The sequence below is a fragment of the Panthera pardus genome, unplaced genomic scaffold (assembly GCF_024362965.1).
Source record: "Panthera pardus isolate Hobbes unplaced genomic scaffold, ASM2436296v1 HiC_scaffold_7, whole genome shotgun sequence".
Lineage (NCBI taxonomy): Eukaryota > Metazoa > Chordata > Mammalia > Carnivora > Felidae > Panthera > Panthera pardus.
Window position 1 is genome coordinate 32,615,143 of NW_026527002.1, and position 19,888 is coordinate 32,635,030.

A 19,888-nucleotide genomic window follows, 5' to 3' on the forward strand; every position below is an offset into this window, starting at 1 on the left:
GTGCACAGTCTTGCCACAGCCTTTGCTGTCCCCTCTTGTGAGAGAACATTGTTCTCTGCCCAGAGCGCTGCCTCTTCTGCACCCAAAGATGCAACACCCACAAGGTGCTCCTGGAGTAGCGTCCCTTCAGGTCTCAGGATGAAACACCAGGTTCCAAGTTAAAGCTGAGAGAATGATGCCCTTCTCCCCAGCTCCGAGTTGGAAGTTGTCACACAGAGCACAGCGTAACACAGGTTGAAGCCTGAACCCACCGTCAAGAAAAGCAGCCACTTGAGCTGCTGCTGCCTGAATATCTGCTATACATCCCTGCTTCTGTGCGTGATTCTCCAAACAGCAGTCCGTATGCTCCTGTTAAAACTTAAGCCAGGTCAGGGAGCCTGGGTGGCTCATTCGGTTAACCTTTGACTTCGGCTCAGGTCATGATCTTGCTGCACTTGAGTTCAAGCTCCATGTCTGGCTCACTGCTGTCATCAGCACAAAGCCCACTTCAGACCCTCTGTCCCTCTCTCTGTGCCTCTCCTGGGCTTGCACTCTCTCTCAAAACAAAATAAAACACTAAAAAAAAAAAACTTAAGTCAGATCATGTCATTCTGTTTTAAACACCCCAAGAGTTGCCTACCTCACTCAAAGTAGAAACATGTGTCCTCACAGTGATCTCCACAGCCCTGCATTCCATAACCTTTGATCTGGCTCTGACTTCTCTCCCACTCATTCCATGGCAGCCACACTGGCCTCCAGGCCCACATCATTCAGCTCCTGTCTCAGAGCCTTGACACTTGTTACTCCCCTGAATGGAAGAACAGAAAGGTGGAGTCCAGATTGTAAAGGGCCTTGATGTTTGAAGTTTGGTCTATAAATTTCATGTAAGTAAATTGGGAATGGACTTTATATAAGAGAATTAGGACACAATGCAACATAGTGGTCTGATGCAAATTTTTCTGGCATGAGATAAAGCAGGGTTTTCAGATTTAGCAAATAAAAATACAGGACACCCACTTAAATTTGAATTTCAAATAAACAATGAATAATTTTCTAATGTAATCATGCCCCAAATATTACACAAGGCATACTTATAACAAAAAAAAACAAAAAAAACCAGTTTGTTATTTGTCTGAAATTCAAATTCACCTGGGCTTCCTGTAATTTATCTGGTAACCCTCCCCAAAAATGGGTTTGAATACTGAATTGAACAAACTCTTTAACTTCTCTCAGCCTCTGTTTTGTCATCTGTGAAACTGGAATAATAATACCTACCTTATAGGGATCTTGTAATGATTAAATGAGATAACTCATGAACATCATGAGTTAAAGTTCTTTGGCACACGGTGAGCTAGTAAATTGCAGCTATTGTTATCATTGCCATCATCATTACCATCTCATTTTGCAAGTGAAGCTTTCAATAAAACATTACAAAATTTCTAACAACAAGCCTCATATGGAACTTTGTGTTTTTAAAGTCTCTGGAGATTGAATTTATTAAAAAAACGCTTCTTATTTGATAAGAAAGCCTTCAGGAAACAAATATGCTGAGAAAAATCATACTCTGCTTTCATCTTGTTAAATTTTTCTTTGATTTTATACTTGCTGGATTATTCAATTCAAAGTCATTCCTTTCAAGTCCCCTTCTTATGCTTTTTCGTTTCTTTTCTTTTTTTAAGATAATGCTAACTGTAACCTATGATGATATGTGGCTTTCATTTGAGTTGTTGCTGTACATTTGCTCTCAGGCTTCTGTGATCTGGCTGCCAATTTAATTACAGATGGTCAACTGTAGTTTTAAAGAATCTTAAGCATGTGAGAAGCCTTATATGTCACATTTTCTACTACTTATCCAGCTACTCACAACAACCAAAAAAATTCTTTAAATAAAATAGTGGAAACTCGGTAATGTGCCAGATATTGTTTGTGGCTAAAGATTCAAAGAACAAGGTGAAGTGGTTTCTGATCTTATAACACTCTCAATGGGTACACGAGGGAAGCACTGCAGCCAGAACAAACAGATGTTAACCAAACAGTGTGATAAGTACTATTATCACGTGAGTCATCACAGTAGAGTGTAGCAGACAAATGATGGAGCAAATGAATCTGAGCAGACTTCAGGAAGGTTGTGACATTAATGCTGGTTCTTAAAGAATGAAAAAGTGTGTGCAAGGAACACAAAGAGATAGGACATCAACAGAGAGAACAGAATATACCAAAGAAAGGCTTGCAAGAATCTGGTGTCTATTGAGAAGTCGGGTTGGTTCATTTGGCTAAAGCAGCAGTTCTCACATGGTCGTTCCAGGACCAGCAATATCACATCATGTGGAAACTTGTTAGAAATCCCAGTTCTCAGAAAAGCAAATTCTCAGACTCTAACCCAGACTCACTGAATTAGAAACTCTGGAAGTGGATCTCAGCCATCTGTGTTTTTAACAAGCCCTCCAGGTGATTCTGATACCTAAGAAAGTTGAGAACCACTGGACCACAGCGATAAGGTTTTCAAACCTGGGTGCACATAGAATCATCAAGCATGCTTTTTTATAAATACCAGTGACAGGGGCCTCAAGCTATACAACTAAATCAGAGTCAGGATGGAGCCAAAGCAAAAGTCCAAAGATGTTTTAATGTGTAGCCAGAATGGAGAAGCCTTGAGATAGAGCACATGGTATATGAAGAAGGAAGGGTAAACAGATACTTCACCAAAGAAGTAAGCACAGGAAAACGCACTTAAAATCATTAGTCTTCAGGAAAATACAAATTAAAGCTACTAAAAGGTAATATTGCACATCTTCCAGAACAGCTAAATGGACTGATGTAGTGAAATATTGGCAAAGATATGGAACATTCCAACTCTCTAGGAAGACACAATGTAATAACCATTTAGAAATGTCTGGCAATTTCTTATAAAACTCAATATAATGAGGCAGCAGTTCAACTCCTAAGCATTCAAGAGAAATGAAAATATATGTCTAGAAAGTACTTGTGTGAGAATGTTTTAGCAGTTTTACTCATAATATCCAAAAACTAGAAACAATCCATCAATCAGAAAGTGGATATATAAAGTGTGGTTATATATTCATACAGTGAACACTACTCAGCAACAAAATGGAACAAACTACTGAAATTACGCCAAGTGAAAGATGTTTTGCACAAAAAAGTACAATATTGTAAATTGCATTTAAATGAACATAGGTTGCCTGCAGGGTGAGGGTTAGGGGCAGGAATTAACTTTCCTGGAATGTCATTCTATTCCTCATACTGGTGAACATCCACTTTTATTTTATTACTCAGCTCTAATATGACGCCCTCTAGAAACCTTACTGATATTCCCAGTTAGAGTTAAGTATGTCCTCCACAGCTCACACAGACTTCTATTAGAACACTCAGTTCATTGCTATTACTTTTTAAAAAGTCTCTTTCTCCAACTAAACTTAAAGCCTCTTGCAGACCAGATGGTCTCTTTTGGTTTTGTATCCCTCTCGCATATGGTACAAGGCACAGGAGGATGGATGAGGTGGATAAGATAGAGGGACGCTGAATTATTTGATGGTCCTTGACATACTACGTCATACTGTGTGTATGTGCTATTCCTTCTAACTTGAATACTCTTCCTCACTTTGTCTGGCTGATCAACATATCTTGTGTCTTCAAGACTATTGTCACAATTCATGAATCCATCCCTGAACAAAGCCCCCAACCTTCCTGGACACATTTGAGTTTGCTTCTTTCTTTAGAACACACTCCATACATATCTCATCAACCTTAACTTGCTATATTGTAATTAGTGATTTCCATTCCTTCTGGCTTATTGATTTGTGAATTTCTCAGGGCTTATTTTATTTTGTCGTTTTCCTTAGTATGGTGCTTAGCACATGTTAATGTTAATGAATATTTGATAAACAGAGGAATATGTCCTCAGATTCACCCAAACTATGAGCCTTCTCCTATTTCAAGCACATTTTATTGTGTATTCTAATCAGATTGGGTTCTAAATATTACTTTTGTACGCATGCCCTCTGTGATTTAGAGGATTATTATACAAAGCAGAGAAGCAAACCATTTTCATTATAACTTAGTCACTAGGTCATTCAAGCAGCATTCTATGCATTTTAAAGGCACTGAGGAGGAACAACAGAAGGAGACTTAAAACCAACACATCAAAGTCAACACAACAGTATTGACTGTTGTGTTGGTTTTCGGTGGTTCTGTATTATTACCTCCCGTGAGTGATAAAAATGCAAATTTGAAGTAACCTGAATTTAGTTAGCAAAGCTAGGACACCGAGTTATAAAACAAATCAAGAAATAAGCCTCTCTCTCACTCCCAATCTGCAATTTTTAAGCCCAGAAAGTACACAAAAAGCTGAAAGTCACAAGTTCATAAGAAAATAAACTTCAGAGAATTCAAAACTAAATTATGCCCAGATGAGTATGATAGATGTTGTGGTTCCAAATGCAGCTAGGGCTGTATCATGGTCAATAGCAAATTCAAAAGCGAAGGCTTTAGAGCTAAGGGCTTTTGAGATGTTAGAACTATTGTGGTAGACATGTAATTTCCAAACGACCTCTAATGATGTTAAAAGGCAGTGTAATAAATCGAGAGTATAGATCCAAACAAAATAAAATATTTTCACCATCCCAGAGTATCTATACAAAAAAGGCAAACAAAAAAGGAAGTGAATAGAAAGGTTCTGAAGTCTTGGAAATGAGAGGCAGTCCAAAAATAAGCTTAAATATACAAAAACAAGGAAAAAGAGCTACTTTTCTAGAAATGTCATAATGTTCTAGAGGAAAATAGTGCAATCTGAAGCATTAAAGCTGTCAGATTTCAAAGGCTAGTAATGAAAGTTGTGGAGAAATAAAACAATCCTTCCAACAAAAAGGCCCTTTCCTCCCAAGTATAGAACAGAAAATAGAATTTTTGAGTAAGCAGTCACAGATTTATATGCATAGAAGGTAGGACTAAAGTGATCACAATGTTAATATCAAAGAAAATTTGCACTGGATGGAGTTAAGCAGGTAAAGAAGACATTATTCAAGACCATGGCAATGGAACAGAAAGACTGAACTCAACTCTTTGGAAACAAAAGTCAGCAGAGTTTTTAAGCCTGGGTGAGTTGGTGGAAAGTACCAGAAGACATTAGTACAAAGGTTGATCAAGGTGATTAGGCCACCTATGTTAGCTAATAGTTACTTATCTAAGTTAGGTGCCTACCCTCTCAAAGAGACTGGGAGATAGGGGGAGCTATCTTCCTCAATGAGTACATTTCAAAGGAAAGGCTTGCAGATCCTTGAGAAAGAAATACCTACATTGTAAAACTGGCAAGAAGCTGGGAGAAGATTTACATCTCAAAGGGGCAGAAAAATAATTTGCAAATGTAGGTTCTCTAAAATAAATGCTCTAAGAAAATGAAGGTCAGGAGCCTCTGGACTGGAAGAAACCCATCTAAAGTTTAGTCAAGCTGGGGAGAATGTTAAGGTCTTGGTCATTAGGATGAAATCTTATGCATTTTACGCAGCAAAGCAGAACAGTTATCTCCCCAAGAGACAAAAAGCCGAACCTCGTGACAATCTCCTGTACAGCTCCTAAGAGGTCTCAGAGCCCAATCCAGAGCTACCTTTTACATATGTCAAATTAAAAACAATTATAAATTTAGTAAGTAAATGCTTTACTTGAAAAGATCATTGCAAGGGAGGATGGGGCTAGTGGAATAAAGAGCCTTGACCATAAGCTCTGCAAGCTTCTCAAGAGTTAAACTAAAAGGGTTTTTCCTTTTCTGGAGAAGAGTAAACAAAGCTAGAGCTAACAGGATATGGGAAAATGGGGCGAAAAGTTGACAAACTGAATAATATATCAGGTAATGTTTTACCCTGGGGCCAGCCTATTTTCCCAGAAGGTCCCTGCCCAGAAGGGTGGTATACAGTCTCAGGCTGATAGTGGGCCAAAGTTCAGAGTCCTGGAAGAAGAGGAGCTTAACCAAAGTTTGATTAAGAAGCATTTTATTCTCATTGATCAAACAGGGATAAAACAGTTCAGCTAATCTTTTATGAGACCAAGAATGGGAATTTGGAGGGTCTATGTCTAACTGTGTCATAGGTAAACAAGTAGGCATCAATAAGTCTTACCTAAGTCAAATGGGGAAGGATGGTTCCTTGCAGTAAACCATTTTCCACACAAAGGGTGGACTGGGGCAACAGCAAAGAGTGTTGTTCTTAACCTTCACTGTTTCTCAGGATTCCGGCTCAGGTAAAATTCAACATTATCACATACCTAGAGGTTATTTGGCCCATGATCTTGGAGCTATCACTACACTGTAAACATTAGAGAATGAGGTTAACCCCTAATGGGATTTATCTTTATGTCAAAGGTTAGAAGGAAAGATCTAGATTCCCTGGACCTCCAAAGAGACATTCTAAGAAAAAAGCCAAGGATAAGTTGGTCTTTTTGCCTTTTTAAATGGAGAAAAGCATTTCCATTTACCCTTACAAAGTGCCAGATGTAAGTTTAGCAATTCAGAAGGGTTATTTGGGTTTTAGATTCAGATGGGCAAGTCTTTTAATAACTACAAGACCTTAGGCAAATCATTGACTCCCTGAGGCTTACTTCAACATCTGTTAAAGGAAGTTTTTGCAAGTTATTGAAAGGATTAAATAAGATCATGTTTATAAAAATCCCTGCTATAAGTATATGTGTATGGCAAACTTAATCTCTTCCCTCAAGTAACAAAATTTAATGAAGTGCCAGTTGTAGGAAATTTTAATAACTTTGAAAAGAAAACATTTAAATGATTAAATTACAGTGTTTATACACATCCCTTACAACTTTTGTTGTCTTAAAATTTCAGCATATTTTATTATTTTTTTACAGTTTATTTATTTTGAGAGAAAGCGCATATGAGCGGGGAAGAAGGGCAGAGGGGGAGAGAGAGAGAGAGAGAGAGAGAGAGAGAGAGAGAGAATCTCAAACAGGCTCCACATTGTGGAGTCCGACTCAGGGCTTGATCTCACAACTGTGAGATCATGACCTGAGCCGAAATCAAGAGTCAGACACTTAACCAACTGAACCACCCAGGCACCACCACCCCCAGCATATTTTATTAACAATCTGTGTCATACATCAAGGCACTCTTTTGAGATAATCTCTGTTGAACTGTAGTATAGGAGTTTGTAGCCTGACACAACCATTTGAAATCTCTGAGAAAAGTTACACTGATTTCAATTTTGAAGAAATTATTTTCATTTCTATAGGTATAGTAAGAAGAATGAACTAGGCAAGGAATAAAAGAAGGTACATAATTATCTCATTTAGAGAGAAGATTGGTCTACCACTTCTTAGCCATACATAATCACACTTGACAAATTCTAAATTTTTGTGTTTAGTCTTTAGATCTCACTCTACCCCCATCTCCTAATCCTCACCAATGGGATCTTTGTCTCCTCACAATTGATCTGAACACAGAGACTAGATCATTTATGGATAGGGATTCCCATCCAAGTAGTCAAACACATACAGGGAGTTCCATGGAGTAGACATGTCGTATTCTGGCTGCCTAAGAGGTAATTCCATTAAGGATGAGTAAGATGTTACATATTCATATCAATAACATAGGGTTCTTAAAATAGCCCACATATATGATTTGTTCAGAAAGCCTATTTTTGTGCCAGATGGCTAAAATCCACACCACAATTCTGATGTTGTCTAGCCAAGCAACATTAAATCAATAAACTCTTCTAGGATTCTGAGAGGTAAACAAATAATTTCTCTTCCTGTAAATTATTCTAGAATTCCAAACAGCAAAATCTACTACAAAGAGGGTCCTAGTGATGTTAAGAGTTTTAAGCAACAGAAACAGTTTAGCTACATATGTGTTTTCCCATTCATGCCATTTTTATTCAGGCAACCAGCAAATACTTATCAATGATTATTATGATTATTTTAATTGTGTGATTATTATGCGCAGGCACCATTCTAAGTGCTAGTTACAAGTCATTGAATGAGAAAGAAAATGCCTCTTTTGGGGGTGGAGGGCACCTCATTCTCAGAAGGAAACTTACATTCTAGTTAAGGATTTATATTCTAAAACATATTCTTCAATCTGCATATATTCCGTAAAGCTAATACAGTGACTGTAATATTAAATTAATTGTTACTCAGTTGTTCATTGTTAAGCACCCCTTCATTGTTCAAATTTGAATTTGCCAGTTAAAAGGTCTATTTGGAATTCACTGAAGAAAATAGACATGATATTTTAAATATAGGACCTATTAAGGGTATATAAGTAATAGGAATATAAGTAAAAAGTAAATTTTGTTAACTACCACTAGTTTACCAGTGCTTTCTAAATCTCTAGCTTTAAGGAAATTAGTGCTGAAATAATATGTGAAGTTTTATTTTATTTTATTTTATTTTATTTTTTTTTTTTGAGAAAGAGAGAGGGTGCATGAAAGTGAGGAGGGGCAGAGGGAGGAGAGAGAAAATTTCAGGCAGGCTCCATGTCTAGCACAGAGCCCAACCCAGGGCTTGATCCCACAAACGTGAGACCATGACCTGAGCAGAAATCAAGAATAGGGACCCTTAATCAAGTGAGCCACCCAGGCACCTGATATGTGAAATTTTAAAATGCTAATATTTGCACAATGTTTTTAAGAAATAAAAATAATTTAAGCAATTAATGTAATGAATAAGAAAGCAAAAGAATTTTATTTCTATAAGAAAATAATTCCGTAATATATGAACACTTGTACTTATGCATATGCTTAGCAAAGCTGATTACCTATGTTTGAAAATGTTTCCATTTTTCTCTAAGCCACTCACGAGAAAAAAATAATTCACTGATTGCCTAGTAGACGTAGATTTGCTTCATTTGACTTTCAAAGAATAAATATAACTAGAATTACTTCCAGTTTAGGGGGAGACATAAAGATTCCACAAATTGCATTGGTTAAAATGGCATTTATAAAAAATGGCACTGTAACCATGGTAATATAAGGGTCATAAAATTTAAGCCACACTTTGTCTATATTACCTCCCTGGTTTCTAATGTTGCCTTTGTGCACCATGGCATATTAGATGCACATTCTGTTAAATTCTCTGGGGCCTTTTCACTCTTTACTGTTTTATGGACAATTGTGTCAGTACAGACTCCAGACACTGAAGCATAAACAGCTCAGGTGAGTGTGTTCACCACATTTGTTTAGCCAGGTGAAAATTAGTGTCTTAAACTTTGCCTACCTATCTCTATATTCAAAGAATGCACATAGAAGCTATCCATTCATCTTATTAAATAATAGATGTAGGATTCCTGACATAACAATGATATATTCCTTGAATTTTCTGGCACTAACATTCTAGTAATGCTAAATTTTTAAAAAATTATTAGCATTTTATTCTTCCCAGATCTGCATGTTAGTAATACTTCCTATTTTCTATAATACTGAATCTATGAAAACATTGGAACTCTTAGCTATGTTTCTTTATTCTAAATATAAAATGTTAAGCATAAGTAATACTCAATATGAAAATATCAGAAACTATATCTTAGATTGTCCATTCATCGAAAGTCTTAAAGAGAATTCAAATTATAGAAGACAATTTTCCAGCATTATATTTACTGGATAGATTAATAGATGTTTTGGGGAAGGGTCAGTTAATTACAGATACTGATCTCTCATTGCCTTTTCCAGAGGCTGTTGAACTTAGTGGACTAAGCATTTTATCTGCCAAATGACTACCAATTTTTTTTCAAGTTTCAGATTTTTGTTAGTGCTCCAAATACAGCTGACCCATCACCAAGTGTGTTATATGCATAGGACTTTACAGATCTTTTTTTTTCCTAGCTAGTTTTAAAGTTACTGAGCATAATGAACTTTAAAAACTCTTCAGAATAAAAATCAATGAATAGATAAAAGACTACCTTCTTTGATAAATATCAGTGCAAGAAACTTGTACTCGAGCAAGCTAAGAAAGTCATTAACAGCAGTATTTCTGATGGAACTAATGTTATACCTACTCAAGCTACACTGAATCTAATAATCTGCGAAAGGAGAAATGGGAAAAGGTATGAAAGCTCTTCATTAAATCAGAAACTGAAAGAAAGGAAAAAGTGGCACTTTTTTTTTCAGTTTTATTCATAGCTCAACAGACAGGATCACAATGGAAAAGAGATTAATCGTTTAAATGATGCTGACCTTTTACAATTCTTTCCCCACATTCCAAAAGTTAATTGCTTAAAAAATGCATTTCATGGAATGCATGGAAGTTTTAATCCAGGCAGTATTCGAGTTGCAAAGAGACATCTTCCTGCTCACCCATCTGCACTGTGTACCTTTATGACCAAAGCAGTCAGGGACTATGTCTGGCTGATTCCCCACACATTAAAATTCTCACAGGTGCAAACCAGGCCACACTATCAGCCATGGTTAAGGCTCTTCCCTTATAAACCCTTCACTGTCTTTAGAACGGCTCTGAACATGGAAAAATCACCAGCTCCAGGGTAGCCTGAGATGAAATGCAAGTACAGCCCTTTGGAAACCTGATAAGAATTCTTATCAACTGGAACCTGATAAGTATTCTGGATACCTTATGCATATTTAATATTTCCTATCTTGCCACATTTTTAGGAATACATTTTAATAATGTTCAGTAACAGTTTCTAAAAGCAAACTTTGCTAGTCTGTGGTCTACTGGTCTACTGGAAGTAACAATTACCCCTGCTATATAAGTCTGTGTGAATTAAACAAGTTGGGAAATCACTGTGGGCCTTAGTTGTCTCAAAAATGTGAGAAAATAGCCTATCTTTAAAAAAAGCAGAAAAGCTAAGAAAATAGGATATAAGGTATACACACACACACACACACACATATACACATATACACACAGAAGGAAAGGGAAGATTTTTATTTCATTCCAAATTGAAAAAAAAAGGAGTAAAGGGAAAGATACTTTTTTACCTTCCAGGAACAACACTGAGTTTTTTCATGTACATAATTTCCTGTGTTGTATAAAATGAATTTAGGGATAGATATTTTACAAATAACTGATTTTAGAAAGGCTAAGTAATTTCTCTGAGGTCATGCTGTTAATGAAAGGCAGAATCAAGATTCACCCAGGGTCTGTAAGATTCCACCACCCTTAGATATTTTCACATATTAGTGCTTACAAATTTTATTACTTTTAATTTGTTTGAACCTTTATGATTTTTCCATATTTATACACCACTCGTAGTATTTTTAACTTAATTTTTAAATCAAATTGACTCCCTTTTTTTTTTTTACTTAAAGTAAATGTATCTTTAAAACTAAACTTCAGTTCATTCCAGTAAATGAAAAACCAAGTATCCTTTTTCATAAATAGGAAGTATATTTAAGGTAAATATGATGAAAAGACAAAACATTTATTTTTAAATTCAGCTCAGTAATTTCTTTTTAACTTTTTTCAAGTTTATTTTTTATTTTGAGAGAGAGAGAGAGCACAGGCAGGGGAAGGGCAGAGAGAGAGGAGAGAGAGAATGCCAAGCAGGCTCTGCACTGTCAGTGCAGAGCCCGATGCGGGCCTTGAACTGACAAACCACCATATCATGACCTGAGCCAAAATCAAGAGTCAGACACATAACCAACTGAGCCCCCCAAGCGCAACCGCCCCCTGTATACATCTTGTTTAAAAAAAAGAGAGAAATGTAAGAACTATACCAGCAGACACTTTATCATTAATGCAGTCAGAAAACCAGAAGAAAGAACGTTGAGAAGGGTAATTTTCTCACTATGTGAGTCAGTTTTTAAGGCGCCTTCCCACCTAACTATCTTGGGTGCCTTTAGCAGTTTGTGCACCACTCTGGGAGCACGGAGCTCAGTCGTGCTGACCTGCACTTCACGCTTGATGAGATGATAACTCTGATGATATGCTGATTGGCCGTCACCCTCCTGCAGTCATGTGCTTTGCACAATTTTCTACCTGAAGTTGGCAGAAACCCTGCATGCAAATTGATTTGTTAAATTACAGTAGAAAAGTACCTTGAACTTTACAGAGTTTAATGTCTCAGAAGTGATAAAAATGAAAGAACATTTTTATGTGGTATATCCCCAGAGCCCTGAGACTCTCAGGAGGAGGTGGCCCTCTGGGTTACTACCCACTGCTGGCCCTTACCTTGCTGCTATCTAATGCATGCTGTTATTTATTTATTTATTTATTTATTTATTTATTTATTTAATTTTTAAAGTCAAGTTTTTATTTAAATTTTATTTAGTTAACATGTATGGTAAAGTTGGTTTCAGGTGTAGAATTCAGTGGTTTATCACTTACATATAACACCCAGGGCTCATCCCAACAAGTCCCTCCTTAATGCCCTTTGCCCATTTAACCCATCTGCTGCTCAATCCTTCCATCATCCCTCAGTTGGTTCTCTACAGTTAAGAGTCTCTTATAGTTTGCTTCCCTCTTTCTCTTTTTTCTCTTCTCCTATGTTCATCTGTTTTGAACACAGGATTGAAATCATATGGTATTTCTTTGTCTTTCTCTGACTGACTTATTTCACTTAGCATAACACACTCTAGCTCCATCTACATCATTGCAAATGGTAAGATTTCATTCTTTTTTTAAAAATGTTTACTTTTGACAGAGAGAGAGAGACAGAGACGGAGCATGAGCAGGGGAGGGGCAGAGAGAGAGGGAGACACAGAATCAGAAGCAGGCTCCAGGCTCTGAGCTGTCAGCACAGAGCCTGACGCAGGGCCCGAACTCACAAACTGTGAGATCATGACCTGAACCGAAGTTGGACGCTCAACCGACTGAGCCACCCAGGCACCCCAAGATTTCATTCTTTTTGATGGTTGAGTAACATTTCACTATATATATATATATATGTATACATATATATATATTCTATATATGAAGATGTGTGTATATATATATATATATATAAAGAATATGTGGTGCGTGTATATATATGTGTATATATGTGTGTGTGTGTGTGTGTGTGTGTATTCATCCTTTTTGTTATGATGTGGTATATATATACCACATCTTCTTTATCCATTCATCAGTTGATGGGTACTTGGGCTCTTTCCACAGTTTGGCTATTGTTGATAATGCTGCTATAAACATCAGAGTGCATGTGCCTTTTGAATTAGTATTTTTGTAAATACTTTGTGTAAATACCTAGTAGTGCAATTGCTGAGTCATAAGGTGCTTTTATATTTAACTTTTTGAGGAGCTCTGTTTTCCAGAGTGACTGCACCAGTTTGCATTCCCATCAGCAGTGTAAGAGGGTTCCCTTTTCTCTGCATCCTTGCCAACACTTGTTGTTTCCTGTGTTGCTAATTTTAGCCATTCTGACAGGTGTAAGGTGGTATCTCTTGGTAGTTTTTATTTGTATTTCCCTGATGATGAATGAAGTTGAGCATCTTTTCATGTGTCTGTTAGCCATCTGAATGTCTTCTTTGGAAAAGTGTCTATTCATGTCTTCTGCCCATTTCTTAACTGAATTATTTCTTTTTTTGGGTGCTGAGTTTGATAAGTTCTTTACAGATTTTAGATACTAACCCTTTATCCAATATGCCATTTGCAAATATCTTCTCCCATTCTGAAGGTTGCCTTGTAGTTTTGTTCATTATTTCCTTTGCTGTGCAGAAGCCTTTTATCATGATGAAGTCTCAATAGTTATTTATTTATTTAGTTATTTATTTATTTATTTATTTATTTAGAGAGCACGTGCACTTGCAAGCAGGGTAGAGTAGTAGGAGAGGGAGACGAGAATTTTTTTTTAAGTTTATTTATTTATTTTGAGAGAGAGATAGAGAGCAAGCAACAAAGGGAAAGAGAGAGGGAGAGACAGAATTCCAAGCAGGCTCTGCACTGTTAGCCGTTGCAGGGCTCGAACTCATGAACCTGTGAGCTCATGATCTGAGCCAAAATCAAGAGTCAGACACTTAACTGACTGAGCCACCCAGGTGCTCCCCCTTGATAGTTTATTTTTGCTTTTGTTTCCCTTGCCTCAGGAGACATATCTAGTAAGAAATTGCTATGGCCAATGTTTAGGAGGTTACTGCCTGTGTTCTCCTCTAGGATTTTGATGGTTTCCTGTCTCACATTTAGGTTTTTCATCCATTTTGATTTCACTTTTATGTATGACATAAGAAAGTGGTCCAGTTTCATTCTTCTAAATGTTGCTGCCTGGGTTTTCTGACAACATTTGTTGAAAATACTGCCCTTTCCCCATTGGATACTCTTTTCTGCTTTGTCAAAGATTAGTCCATATAGTTAATGGATTCATTTCCAGATTTTCTATTCTGTTTCATTGATCTATGTATCCCTTTTTATGCCAGTACCATACTGTCTTCGTGACTACAGCTTTGCAATGTAGCTTAAAGTCCAGAATTGTGATGACTCTTGCTTTTCTCCTTCAAGATTGTTTTGGCTATTCAGTGGTTTTGTTTGCGTGTGTGTGTGTGTGTGCTTTCATATAAATTTTAGGATTCTTTGTTCTAGCTCTATGAAAAATTTTAATGGGGAGTTTGATAAGGATTGCATTAAATGTGTAGATTGCTTCAGGTAGTATAGATATTTTAACAATGTTTGTTTACCTATCCATGGGCATGGAATGATTTTACATTTCTTTGTATCATTTTAAATTTCTTTCAAAAGCGTTCTATAGTTTTTTAAGTATAGATCTTTACCTATTTCATTAGGTTTTTTCCTAGGTATCTTCTAGTTTTTGGTGCAATTGTTAATGGGATTGATTCCTTGATTTGTTTCTACTGTTTCATTATTGGTATATAAACACCCACAGCTAATATCATCCTCAATGGGGAAAAACTGAGAGCTTTTCCTCTCTGATCAGGAACAAGACAGGGATGTCCACTCTCACCATTGTTATTTAACATAGTACTGGAAGTCCTAGCCTCAGCAATCAGAGAAATAAAGAGAATATAAGATAAATAAATATGCATCTAAATCAGCAAGGAAGAATTACCTTTTTCACTTTGTTGGGGAGCCTGTAAAACCCAGAGGCTGGAAGAAGTTAACAGCTCAAAAGAAATTATCTAACATCAGTGGAGGTACCCTGAAATACAATTAGTCATACAGACATTTCATAGTTAAATACAGTGGTAGGTGCCATGTGTTATTACATATAAGTAAGATAGCTTTCATAGCTCAAGACAAAAAAACTGTTACCTTCCCTTCCCACAAAAATTAGTGACACATCTAATAATTTGAAAATGCTCTTTTTTAAATCACATACATACCTTCACCTTTTCAGCACCTAGACTGCACCGCATTCCTCGGAAATGTATCCGTGTGCTAAAGAGAAACAATCTTGGTTCTTTTCTTTTTAATTTTTTTAAATTTTCTAAAACTTTTTTTAATGTTTATTTATTTTGTGAGAGACAGCATGAGGAGGGGAGTAGCAGAGGGAGAGAGAGTCACAGAATCTGAAGCAGGCTCCAGGCTCTGAGCTGTCAGCACAGAGCTGACATGGGGCTCGAACTCACAAACCGCGAGATCATGACCTGAGGTCGGACGCTTAACAGACTGAGCCACCCAAGCGCCCCAAAACAATCTTTGTTCTTGTGAAAAGTATTTAATGTTGTCTGTTTTTAAAAATTGTTCTTAACCTTTACTATAAGAAAAATAATAATAATATGAATTTAAATAGCTTGAAATTTCAGAATATTCATATGAGAAGTAATAACTGCAAAAACAGGTCCAATTTTTCTTAAATTTTACCCATAACTTTAAGGGGTCTCAAAATTTAAAATACAAAATACATTTTCTTTTCTGATATTTGTGGCCACATTTGATCTCTGTATGTACTGATGCTAAGCAAGGACATTTTTATTTAAGCCATCTCTGTAAACATAAATTGAGTAACTATATCTGGAAGTAAATTAAGTTGGAAAAGTGCAGCTATTTAATTGATTTTTTTTCTATGTGAGGTATGGTACTTTCTTATGGCATATAAAGTGATAAAATTGGTTATTTCATTTCATAGCCTAAATGGGTTCAGTAAATGAGAGACAACAAAAAGATATAGCAATCTAATCACAAAACATCATTGTCTATCAACCCTTAAAAATTAATAAAGTTTATTTAAAATGTATTATGGCTATGTACACATATACAAGTAAATACAAATAAAGCAATTCTTTATGACCCAGAAATGAATTCTCTGTGCTCTTCCACTTACCCATATTTATTGCAGCAAAACAGAGATTTTTAGAATAGTTTCATAGGTGCCTGCCCTATCAGCTTCCCAGCACTTATCCACCAAAATCCCATTAGTCTAAATGCAGCTCCTAAGGCTCAAACAAATAAAGTCAGTGGAAGCATTCTGCCTAAAACTTCACCTGAGCAACTGTTTCCCTAATACCTCCCACCAACACCCCAAGTGTTTACAGACAGGTTTGTTGGGAGAACATGTTGCCCTACCTGCAGACATGGGCGTCCATTCTGTGATGTTTATGTCACATCAAGTATTTACTTAATGTGACCCTCAAGTAAGAGCAGAATAATATAATTCTGGGCTGGATTTATTTTTTTACCACTTCATTAAGACGCTGGGCAAGTGACTTTATTCCCTTGTGCCTCAGACTTCTCTTCATTAAGATGACTGTAAAATGCTATAGAAATAATGTATAGCTTCAGATATGCAGTGCAGATGTAGCATACATTATATGTAGGTGCCAAGTAATACCACACGGTGTTTACTCAGCAAAATAACGCCAGGTGTAGATAACACGACAGAGAGCCCCATAGACCCAGGGCCCTTCCTCTTTAGCACACAACAGAGTGTAGTCATCATGAGTCTTCCGTGCATTTTTACAGCTAAGTCTCATGAACAGATGATGTCACAGCATCCTTTCAGGTCCACTGAGTGTGACTTGCTAGAGAAATTTAATTACAAAGAAAAAAACCTCTTCAAATAAAAAGTTTGATTTGGGGATGATTTCTTCATAGAAATCTTCTAGGAGAGAACTCAACTTATATTGAATTATTTCATCAATTTATTGAATTAAATGATCCAAGCTCTTGTTTATCTTGATCCATACAGAATCACATAGCTGACACTGTTTCTCAATTCTATACTCTCTTATAATAAAAAAAAAATGAAAACACAGATAAATAAGGTGATATCCAAAACCTAGTTTTAAAAAGTCACCTACAGAGGATAGGACATAATCAGTCACACATAAAACAGATAAAGCCCAATTTCTAATTCCTTCTATCTATATTACAATTCTGGGATTTTTCATGATCATGACAGTTTTAGGTACTACAAAATTCTGAAATCTCTTCTGAATCATCTAGGATTCTATTCTGTCCAGCTTAATTTGAGTGCTAAGAGTATTTTGATAATACTATTACTAGGAACTATCCCAAAGCTTTACGCCTTCAGATTTTTTTAAATTATATTTCTCAAATATGCTGATAAAAAATAGAATAATAGCTTAAGTATGTCATCACTTTACTATGTCACTTGATCTCTCAGATTAATTTTACTGAATTTTAAAGTTGAAACTATTTTTTTTATATTCTAATAGTTTGGTGTATACAGTAAATTTAATTAAATGAGAATTGTTAAATAGCCATGACAGCCTTTCCCCCAGCTATTCTGAATGATCATGAATTAACTATACAATTTCCAAGGGCTTTTTAATTTATACCTCTAAATCAATCAATTTTAAATCCCATTTTTCTGTTAGACATAAAATGATTTCTAAAATATTTCTTCTTGTGATGCAAAACAAATTACTCAAAGAACTATAGAAAGGAGTAAAATATATGAAATTTCAAAGTTCATAATAATCTTAGCATTAATCAGCATTTGGCAGCTAGCACTGGAATTAACTTACACAATTTGGAGTATTATCCTAAAATTATCATTGCCATTTCCAACATTGGGAGTCACTAACGGTTGTTAGACACTATATAATTAGCATGAGAAGTCAGAAATTGATGCATGACCAAACACAAGTTATGTGCCAAATAAAATTACTATAATTTATCAATTCAGCTACTCAAATGTGATTGTCAGTGAGCCCAGAATACTCAAAACACAATCATAATTATGTTCAGAAAGTATCAGGGAAGAGTTTTGGGAAAAAAAAAGAAATGTTACTGTGTTAATGTATGTATAACAGAATATCCAAGTTCTGGTAAATCATAAAATTTAGCAATATGATTAACTTTTTTTCAGTATTAACTAAATTTTTTACATAGATGTTTTAAATAAAATTATGTAACCCACATTAGATAATTTTACTATAAAGTTAAACGTTCTTTTTTCTTAATCAAATGTATTTTATAACATAAATGTCCTCCTTTAGACAGATGATGACTAAAGCAAAATTTTAATTAAAATGGCTTTTAAATTAGTTCAAGATGGAAATTAAAAAAAAAAAATCCAGGCAAATCTGCTACAAATCAGGGAAAGGCAGGTTGTAAGTTATGTGCAAATCCTGGTACATCCCCAATAATTCCATCTCTTTTTTCCCACTCCTCATAGGGCACCAGTGTACTTTCATATCCCAGTTGAGATCACCTGTACTAAAATTGATGATATACCCAGTCTGCTTCCCTACTCTCCTCCTTCCCACAACTGGGCAGAATAGAATATTAAGGAAAGCACTGGCCTTAAATAAACAGTCCGGGTTTGATTCAGGCAAGACGCTCACTCTCTGATTCAAGAATTAATGAATAACGTGAGGATGATTCTTGCCCCAAAATCTACCTCACTGGTTTATAAAGAAAATCAGGGGCGCCTGGGTGGCGCAGTCGGTTAAGCGTCCGACTTCAGCCAGGTCACGATCTCGCGGTCCGTGAGTTCGAGCCCCGCGTCAGGCTCTGGGCTGATGGCTCGGAGCCTGGAGCCTGTTTCCGATTCTGTGTCTCCCTCTCTCTCTGCCCCTCCCCCGTTCATGCTCTGTCTCTCTCTGTCCCAAAAATAAATAAAAAACGTTGAAAAAAAAAATTAAAAAAAAAAAAAAAAAAAAAAAAAAAAAAAAAGAAAATCAAAAGTGTTTTATAAACTTCTATACACTATACAAATAAGAGTTATTATGATGATTTGTGGCCCATGCCCACAGATTTAGCCCAGTCCCAGATTCTAAGAATAACTCACACCAGTCTCTACGTGGAATGAATTTAGGAAGCCTCAGCTAAGTAATTCAAATGCCTCAGATTCTAAAACCTTCTTGCTGTTTCTCTTGCTGTAAGCTTATTACAGTTGCTCTAGGCTTTTTTCTAATAACCGGATCTTCCTTTATTCTGGGAACAAACAGGGTCCCCAAAAACAAATGAATAAATAAATCAGAACCAGAAAGTCTCATTCTTCAGATGCCAGCTTTTAAGTTCGAATACCAATCCATTTCCCCCCTGTAGTAGATCTCTGCCTTCCTCTCTCCTGCCATCTTAGGATATCTGACCTGAATCCATACCCCCACAGATGGGAGCCACCTAGTACTTCTGTAATGCTCAAATTCCATCTACCTGCCTGACTTGTCACCACACTCCTTAGATTTGGGCGCAATATTTAACCTAGCCATTTGGCAGATTTAGACTCAAGATTGCAAATTCTTTTCTGGCCACGATTTTCTACAAAAGGAGCAAAATGTCTTGGGAGATAACGAGTTCTATATCCCCTAAGGTAAACAGGCCAAAGCTACGTACCTATCAGCAGTGATTACCATGGAAGGCACTGCTGCTCTGGTTGGGAGGTTAGACAAGATCACTCTACAATCCTAGGTCACCTGCTTAATTAACGACTCTGCTACTCTGCTTCTCTGATGCTTTGGAGCGAGAATGGATAAGACACTATATGGCTCCTGACATTGTTGCATCTTACTTCACTAAACAAATTATTCCTATAATGAATCCAAGAGACCGCATGCTATTTGCATTATTAGCATTTTAT

At 36.4% G+C, this 19,888-nt stretch overlaps 1 protein-coding gene across 8 annotated transcripts in view; it reads left to right on the forward strand.

Moving 5' to 3' along the window:
• The window catches only part of RALYL (RALY RNA binding protein like), a 708,789-nt gene that overhangs the window by 678,801 nt on the left and 10,100 nt on the right, over positions 1-19,888 (forward strand). The window lies entirely within an intron of this gene.